The sequence below is a fragment of the Corvus moneduloides genome, chromosome 2 (assembly GCF_009650955.1).
Source record: "Corvus moneduloides isolate bCorMon1 chromosome 2, bCorMon1.pri, whole genome shotgun sequence".
NCBI classification, from domain to species: Eukaryota; Metazoa; Chordata; class Aves; order Passeriformes; family Corvidae; genus Corvus; species Corvus moneduloides.
Window position 1 is genome coordinate 94,183,351 of NC_045477.1, and position 10,276 is coordinate 94,193,626.

Consider the following 10,276-nt stretch of genomic DNA (forward strand, 5'->3'; position numbering starts at 1 on the left):
TATTTGGTTAATTAACCTTGTTCCCATATGAGGTGGGTTGACCTTGGCTGGATGCCAGGTGTCCACCAAGCTGCTCCATCACTCTCCTTTGCAGCTGAACAGGGAAGAGAAAATAAGATGGAAAGGACTTGTAGGTTGAGATAAGGCAGTTTACTAAAGGAAAAGTGAAAGTTTGCATGTGTACAAGCAAAGAGAAAAAATTAGGTTTATTGTTTACTTCCCATGGCAAGCAATGTTCAGCCACTTCCTGGGAAGCAGAGTTTCAGCAGGTGTAGTGGTTGCTCTGGAAAGCAAACATTGTCAATAACAATGACCCCCTCTTCCTTCTCCTTTCCTTAGCTTTTATATCAGATGTCGTAAGGTACAGAATATCCCTTTGTTTAATTTGGGTCAGCTGGCCATGTTGTGTCCCCTCCCAGGACCTTGCCCACCCCCAGCAGGTTCATGGGGGGAATATCAGAGAGACAGTGCTGATACTGTGACAGTTCTCCTCAGAAATAACCAAAACACTGATGTGTTATCAACACCTTTCCAGCTACCAGTGTAACGCACAGCACTGTGAGGGCTGCTAAGGGGAAAATGAACTCCAGATCAGCCGGACCCAATACACCTTCACAGCTTCTATCTTTCACAATGGCATCTTAAAATGCATTTCTTGAGCAGCTTTACAACTTCTTGCTGCTGGACTGCTTTTGTTCCAGTTTGGCTCTGCACAGACTGAAATCTGCATTAAGATCAGCATTCTTAGTAGACCGATTTCAGATGTCCTATATGTCTAAGAAGGCCATATTGCTGGCTTTGGTTTCCTCCCATTTACTTTGGTAAGTTGGATGAAACCACAAATAACTTCGATCCTTATTTTACTACTCAAGACCCCCATCCAAACGTCTGGGGTTCTTTTCTGGATGTAGGAATGGAATGCATTAGAGATAAAAGCTGAAGCTAAAGTGAATCCCTCAAATATAACAGCAGATGAGATGGAGTCTTTTGAGATTTTCTTAACCAGCAAACCTATAATTTCCTTAGAGGAATTTTGATCTCTGCTTTTCCCAAGGGACAAACTGCCTACAAACTCTGTCATAACATCTTTGAGTTGAAGGCTTAATAGGTTTTGCAGGTAAGTCAATAGTTTTTTTCTTAAAATACTTAAGAAACAAAAGAAAGGGGAGGGGAGGAAAGAGGAGAGAAGTGGATGCAAGGCAAGGCAAGGCAAAGCAAAGCAAGGGAAGTAAAGGCAAGGGACCACCAGTGCAAACCACCCTTTTTTTTTTTGACACTGATACTGTAATTGGGTTTGCATTCATTGTGGGAATTTTTGTTACTGGGATTCAAGAACTGACGCTTCATAAAATTATATTTTCCACCCCAAAAATTTATGTTAAACTCTGAAAGATATGCATGACATCATGATGCTACCAAACTTAGTCATTATATATAGATTTCCTGGCAAGTATATAAAAAACAGATATAAATGCTCCCAAATTCTGTGTTACCTATATGAAGGTAATAAAATGCTCCTTTATTTTTTAAGCTTTTGGTTTTTCATCCACAAGGCTAAAAATCAGAGGTAAGTACAGATCAACCGCCAGGTGTATGACTTTTTACCCACGTTTTATGCATACAATAATAATCACTTAACATGAATAAAAATTACATTAGTTCCTATACAAATGACATTTCCTAAAAACAGATTATTTTTAAACAGATTCCTAATAAAAACATGTGCACCTGCAAGCTTAAAGGACCACTGTAAGCTATCAGCATGTAAAGCATCACCTACAAACAGTCTGTTTAAAACAGGACTGCATTTAACACCTGTAATATATTTAATTTTGTATTTTAGCAGTTCTATTTGTTTTCTGTCAGTAGCATGTAGCTTTTTTTTCTTCAATTGACTATTTCCATATTATATATATAGACCACCACTAAATATTCATACGTGTTAGCTTAGGTTGATCCAGCCTAGCAGGAAAAGTCAGTCAAACCAATTATTCGATAGCTGAAGTAAACAATTTCTATTAAAAAATCAAGATAGGAGATGATGAGATACAGACAAACACACAAGTTTGGCTGGCATTTCCAAATCAGGTTAAACTCTTTCATTCTTATAACCAAGGTATTTCTACCTTTCCTCAGCACTGATGAAGTTTAACCTTCTGCCATAATGGTATCTGCTCGTCCAGTTCTTATTGGAATAAGATAGAGGTATTTGTGTAAAATGCGTTAACCCATTTCAGATTTTTACTTTAAGATTAAAGAAATTACTCAGACTGCTACATAATCATTTTAAGGAACATTTCTTTGCCTTCTTAGTCAAAACAAAATAGCAAGATAAAACATAAAACCCACTAATTGTATGTTCGTGTTCTGCCTTAATAGATATCATGGCTCTTTTCAAGAACTTTGGGAGGTTAATTTTTTAAACACTTTAGATGAAAACTCAGTATTTCTTAAACCAAGAACACTAGTTTGTTGATAATATTTAAACTAGGATTGTGTCTGTTTCTTTACAATATAGGCCAAGAAATTTTAAACTTTCTTCAATTTACCACAATCTTTCAATAAATTGTAAAATACAGATGTTTTTCCTGCCACTGTGTAGTACTTATTTTGATATATTTTTTCTGCCTAGATTGTTATATTTAATATGAAAAGGGTTTTGTTTGCTTTTATTTTTTTAAAGTTGAACATTACAGAAAGTTTCTTTCTTCCACCCTAATTTTTTAGAATCCAACTGAAGGCTAAAAACTGAGGATTTATTCCTCTGCATAACTTAAGCAAAAATGTGTCCTGCTTCAATGGAACATAGGTGATCTGACAGGGCAGCAGAATAATTTATCATGAAGATTTTAGAAAGGAAATTCTTAAAGGGAATATACCCAGAAACTCTGAAAATGTTAATAAAAGGTTCTTCACTCTAAACCACTGGTGACATTTGCGGGCAAAACCTTTTGAGTTTTGATCTGCCAAGGTCAGGAAATACAGACTCACTTCCACATATTTCTCACATATCTGGAAGGAGAGTCTAAGAAATTAAAATGCTCTTGTAGATATATCCTATTCATTCTTATTGCAATTCTTATGACAAAAACAATCTTTATTAGTAATTAACTTTACCTGGGTCTGTGAAACCAACTGGTTATATCTTGCTATTGTTCTGTAGTCTGAAAAGCCTTTCCATCTGTGTGCATTTATATTTATTGTCCAACAGTGATTGGGGCCATTCATTTAGAGAAGTATCTTTATCACTTTGACAAAAAGGTGATAACCTTGCCTTATTCTGGCCCAGGTATTTATTAATGACTCCCAGATACCATTTTCCAGTTCTATGCACTGCAGTATTTTATTATGATGGTACAAATGGGATAATACAAATGTCCTCGAACCATTCTTACGTCTCCCAGTGATAGTGATGACAATGCCCACAATGCTCTGTTATATTGTTCTTGATTGCTGCTCCAGCCAGCCTGCTTCATTTGGAGGCACTTTTGCAGCCTTTCAGGGTCTCTGGACTCCTTCAGTCAAGCTGTGTTTCCTGCTGGAGGGGATGCATTGCCACACAGCCTAAACCTTTCCAATACCCATCCTGCACAGGATTTGTCTGCAGGAGAGTCACCCCTGTCTTCACAGATCCTTATGTGAGTGACCCAGGTTGGCACAGCCTGGTGGCATCCAAAAAGTTCCAAACTTAGACAATATCATCTACAGCAGCCCGAGTTCAAGGAAGGATAGTTGAGAAATTAGGAGCTTCAGATGCTTCAGTTAAAGGCATAAAAAGTTGCCACCAAGTGGGCAGTGGTCCTTTCCACAGTGCTGGTTATCTAGCCTACCTAAAGGGCTGTGATCTTAAGATGGGAATTCATGCATATCTTCCCTAGTTATGAGTTAAAATTATACTTTGCTGCACTCTTCTCCGATCTGAAAGAACAAATTTCCTGAATGCTTGTTTTGATGGGAATCTTGAATCTGTTAAAAATGTTGATGCTGCTTTTCTCCCTGAGATTTTTTCCTTTAAAATATCTGGTGCTAGCTTAAGAATACAGATGTGAGGAGTTAGCTTTCCTTAGCTGGCAGGAAGCTGTATCTGCGCTTAGTTAGTATTTTCTTTTCAATCATACTTTATATACATTTCTTTGAAGACAGACTGGCACTTTGGTCATAGAACTCTATCACTGAAGTCAGCCTCTTTGCCTTAGAAGGCACCATCATGATATTAAACTTTGACAATAATGGGTATAAATATTAAAAGCAAAAAGAAAAATGAAAGAAAAATGAAGAGAGATCTGAAGATGCAAACTGTACTAATGCTGTTTCTTTCTCTAAGTTTATGTGATGGTTTCTTGGGGTAGGAATCACTTGCACATTCTACTGACATATCCTTACTGATAGTGTATGAAATTACTGAGGTATTTTTGAAAATTAAAAGAATTTAAAATATTCCCTCAATAAGATTGTATTTTCAATTCTTTATTGTTGTGCTAGTGTCAGGGGAAAACCCACAATATGTGATTTCTTTTCAATATCAGCCAAACCTTATTTTCCTTTTTTTTTTTATTTTCATGGATTAAATCAAAGAAAGATTTAAAAATGCTGGAGAGTATGTTGATGAGAATCTTACTGCCCTTAATGCATTAAGAAGTTAATGTTTTCTTACAAATAAAGGATCATAATAGGCCAATTAGGCTTGATAATAAGACTGAAATCTTTTGTAAAGCTTCCTTATATACTGTACCTATACCCCTGTTCAAGATGTAACTCAGATTCACATAAAGATGTGTAATCTAGAAAGCTTGTAAGAAGTTTGAAATTTCTTGCTTCTCATAGCAATTACTAAAAATGAAAGAAGTGAATTTATGTTCTTGTGGGATGGTATCAATCAGTATGAGCTAATTCCTGGAACACACCATTACAGAATGCACTACAATAGTACAAGACAAAATGCAATGAAATAACTGTTATTTTATTGATATATGATCTAAAGTTTTTTATACTGGGTTTCCACTCCAGTTTCAGACACCGAAATATATTGTCTAAATGTATTTTTCACATTGATCCTACATATCTAAGCTACAATTACAGTCACTGGAAATATGTAGTTTGACTTAGCAATCCACACATATACATCCGGCAACATCATGTTTTCCTTGTACAGCCTGTCTGTGAGTAGAAATAGACTTTTTCCAATTTGACAAATAGTTCTAAAATTATGTTTAACTGGAATCTCTTTGACGTCAGGTCCATTTTAAGGATATGTACTGTTTTTCACTTGGATGTTTTACAAGTTTTGCTTCTATATTAGCAGAAGAGCCTCAGTATGAGGAAAGATGTTTCTTTGCTGAATATTTTGTCTACCTTAAGGTAAATGCAAAATTTTGAATTACATTTCTTATTCATCTGATATGCTCATAGTGCGGAAGTTAAAAAGGCACATGTAAAGCACAAATAGAGTTCTTTATGGGAAGAGGTAGTCAGTGAATCCCTCTTGGCAAAATTTTGAGAGTCAAAACACTTAGATAATTTTAAACACCTGCGAACTAGGCAGAAGCTATGATGTCACATCTCTCCCTATTCTATGACAAAAATACTGTCTTTTGACAGCCTGTTGGCATCAGCGGAGATGATCAGAATCATATGGGCTCTAGTGTAAAAAACAGCGTCAAGACATTTATTTTCTGTCCCAATGGTGTACTTTCATATGAACTCTGTCTCCCTTATATTTATTCATCTCTTTGGGCCACTGAAATTGAATACTGAATACCCAAGTCAGGTCTCTTTGTGCACCAGGAAGGTCAGACAACTTGATTACACCAGCTATAATCAAAGTGTATTCATTTTTTTCATATCGGCTCACCATTTCTGTGAGAACTGAACTTTGCCAGAAACAGCAGGATGGATGAACAAATCTTTGGAAAAGAGTAGTGCAGCACTGGGTATTTGCAGCATTTGAGGAAAAAAAATAATCTCTATTACTTAAAAAAAAAAAAAAAAATTGAAAAGATTAAAGTGCATGTGGATATGTTTATTAACTATAAAATAAATGAATTTTTACCCTATGCAGAAACAAAGTGAGAAAGCTAGTGCAGAGACAGGTCATCATGTGTGAAAAAAAGTTAAAGCTCATACCAAGCAAAGCTGAGCTTTCTTGTCGGTTTTCATTCAGCTGCACTCATCTATAAAAGAGCTATTAAAAACATCCATTAGCTGTTAATTTAGAATACTTCAGACAGTGATCCCTAAACCTTCATTGATATCTTTCCAACAACCTCCTAATCTCTGAAAATTGTTGGCAAGAGCTTCACTGAATCAGCCAATCATCAATCCTGGCTTTCATTATTTGAGTTAACACAGATGCACGACCTGCAAACACTTAGAAGAAATACAGATCTTCCTTTTTCTTGAAAGGCTTACTTACAAGCAGAATTTGATTTCATGAATGGAACTGCTTCTCTTATCCACGTAATCTCAAATTAATGTCAGAAAACCAGCATATAACACCAGTAAAGTCAGAAACCATCTATGTGCAGTTTAGAAAGATAAACTCAGGAATTATTTCTAAAACACTGCTAAAATCTTTAATTTGCCTCTACTCTGGATATTGCTACTCACAAAAGAAAGCAAAAAACCAAACAAAAACCAAAACCAAACTAATAAACCTCTCTGACAAACTAAGTAAAATTTTTATGTATTGTGACGTTAATTACCATTTTTTCCAGTTCAGAAAAGTTCTGTATCCTACATGCACAGAGCTCAGTACAAAATTTAAAATGCACCCTCCTTCTTTTTTCTTTCCTGTGGGTTTTACAATTTTTGCAGCAAAAAGCTATGCTATAATATGATTAAACAAACAGAAAAAGGAATGATGTGATATTTTACTTTCTCTAAGGTAATAGATGAAAAATACACTGTGATGACAAATCAACATCTACTGAGTTGCTAATGATGTAAACAAGGTTGGGATGGAGCTGGATATTTAACTTTCTTTTTGAATTTAGAAACCTTGTAAATGGATAATTCAAGTAATTGAAAGACAAAAATCAACTACTAGCATCCTTTGTGATTTTTTTCTGCTACTGTCTCATTTTTATATAATATTTGTAATATACATTTGTAATATGTATTGCAATTTGCATTGATCACTATTGGTAAAAGAGTGGATTGGAAAATATTTTACCACCAATTGGAGGAACATTAGTAAGAGAGAGGTTTTAAGGAATATTAACATTAAGAGAGTGTCATTTAATTACTTTCAGTTATCAAATATAAAATTGCCCCCATTTTTAAAGGATAAGTCCATCCTTATACACCCTGGAAACTGGAATTTCTTCCAACTTTTGCTTCTGGGAGATAGACTCCGTAGTACTATTTATAAATTGTTCTTAGTACAAACCACAGAGTGCTCTAAACGATGTCATTTACCATCCAGTCTACTGTCATGCCTGTTTCTCTCTGTTTTTCTATTTGCTACATTACTAATCTGCAAATGTATTATCTGTACTTCCTCTGCTTGATCTTCTTTTGGGACAATGTAGAGGTAGTTTTCTAAATTGGACTACGGAGGACTTTTTCACTGTCATTTCCTAGACAGACCAACATCTTTCCATGGATTCAACTGGGAATATAGACATTGGCTTTAAAATGGGTTATCTATTGACAGGGGCATAATGTTTCAAATATTTTTGGGGGTCTACTTAAATTAGGTACAAACATTGACTTTGTTTAATCTGGGCCATATCTTTTTTATGTTAATAATGGGTAATACATTAGCATTGCAATTCATGCATCAATCTGAGCATTTATTAGTTTAAAATGTTTCCTTATACCCTAATAGCTATTTCTTATTTAAAAGGACATGTTTTCCTTCATAAATTCTAGCTATCTGCAAAGAAAATTTTAGCACAAAATCCCATCTGGTGGAGGATAATTTGCTAGTTGCCTCAAGAGCCCACCTTCCCTCATATGAGGTAATTTTTTTTGATACAACATTTGTATGGGTATTGCAGGTACTAAAGTGGTTGTCTTTGTAACCAGTACTGCTGCCTTTTGCTTCAGCAAACAGCCCCCAATACACTCTCAATTTGATTAGTTTTGGAATCTTAGAACTTCTGAATACAGAAAAGTATGGAAAAAGTGGAAAAAGTAGACTTCTCTTGCTAATTCAAAATATTAAAATTGGGAGAAAGCAAAATATTTAGAAGAGCATTTAAAAATGTGGGAAACTATGAATTCAGAGACAGAATTCTAATTAACAAATGAGAAATCTTTCCAAGAGACTCAACCATGACTTAGATTTTAAGATGAAAGTTCAAAGAGGTTTTATTTGCTTTGAAAAAATGACGTACATTCATGCAGAATTTCATCTTTCACATTATAATGTAGGAACACTGTATCTTGAACCTGAGAGGCTTTAAAAAAAAAAAAAGGATCAACTTGGAATGCTTTTTTAAGCTCAGCAACTTTGGAAAGACAGAAGCACAAGCACACATTTATATTTGAAAATAGTTTTGGACTTCAATCAGCATGGACTTTTTTCATTGCATTACAAAACTAAGCATAGTTGTTGGTGTCCTCCAAGCTAAATTTACAGAGCCAAGTATGAGAAATTCGTGCAGAGCTATAAATATTAATCTGAATTATACACAGAGGATGTCCACTAACACAGAGTCAACAAACTAATGTGAATTTATTGCTTGTTTTTGTAGTCAACTGTACTAATGTAATTACTTATTGTTCTAAGTAAGAAGATATGCAATAATTTTAAATAATCCATGTATTATCTCCCTACTTTTCACTACCAAGTGGATATTAAAAAATGCTACATCTTGGTAAGATAAAATGGAATTTCTTTGCTCTCTCCCAGTTTAACTTTTGTTTGTTTGTTTTCTTTTAGAATAGCAGTTTAAAACACAAAGAACAGACACATACTATTGAGGTTTGAATGCACATGAATATGTTGGAGCTGTGTTCAGGGCATTCTTTTTACGGCATTCACCATATTCCCCAGCTTTAAAATTAAAATATGTCCCAGAGGTAGCTGCAGATTAATTTATTAAGCAGACATTAAAGTGTAACATGATTCCCTGTTTCTATTTGCACTCTTGCTCTGGCTTCCAGCCTATCAGAGGTAGAGGATCTCATTTTTCTTAAATCCTATTGATATAGGGTACCAAGTTAGTTGATTTTCCCTAGAAATCTGCACATGGAAGATGAACAAACTCATTCTTAGACACAGGGGAATCCCTCTAGACTAGGAGCAGCTGAGTTCACTTGGTCTGTTAACCTGGAGGAGACTGAGGGGAGACCTAATCGCAGTCTACAGCTCCTCATGGGGGGCAGCGCAGGGGCAGGCACTGATGACTTCTCTCGGGTGACCAGTGACAGGACCCAAGGGAATGGCCTGAAACAGTGTCAGGGGAGGCTTAGGTTAAGCATTAGGAAAAGATCTTCACCCAGAGGGTGGCTGGGACTGGAACAGGATCCCCAGGGAAGTGGTCACGGAACCAAGCCTGAGTTCAAGAAACATTTGGACAACGCTCTCAGGCACATGGTGTGACTCTTAGGACTGCCCTGTGCAGGGCCAGAAGTTAAACTTGATAATCCTTGTGGGTCCCTTTCATCTCAGGATATTCCATGGTTCTATGATTCTCATTACATGCTTTTAGGATAAATTGCAAGCCTTAAATTCATGAAGTCAAATAAAAAAGAAAGTAGTAATAGTACAATGAAAAAACCTCACCACTGAACATTGCAATGGCACTGAATAATGGCTACTAGGCAGCACCTTAATATTGTCTGAGATGAATGGAAGAATAAAAAAAAAAAGAAAGAAAAAGTCTTTGGAATACAACTGGTGCAATCCGAGACAGTTTGGTATTTCTTGTATGCACATAATTATGTATTACTTTGGATTGTCTTCTTACCCTTTCTTCATAACCTACCTTGCATTTTATATATCCAAATATGGGTGATCAGGAAGCTAAAAATGGCACTGAACATCTTCGAAACATCATGAAATCTATGGCCTTTAATATCAGATAAAAAATAATATGGAAATTACAAGATAGTTAGGTGCAAGATGTAATTGTTTGAAATCCAAATGTGTTAGTAACATATATTTTATGCTCAGTTCTGTGCCTGATTTGTGGGTGCAGTTACTGTGACACTGGTGATAACACCTTTTTCCTGAAATCATATTTTGTTTCTATTACTTAGTAAGATTTGGAAACAGGTCATGATCTTCCATGAGATATGAAATCATGGCAAATTTATATAAATTTGA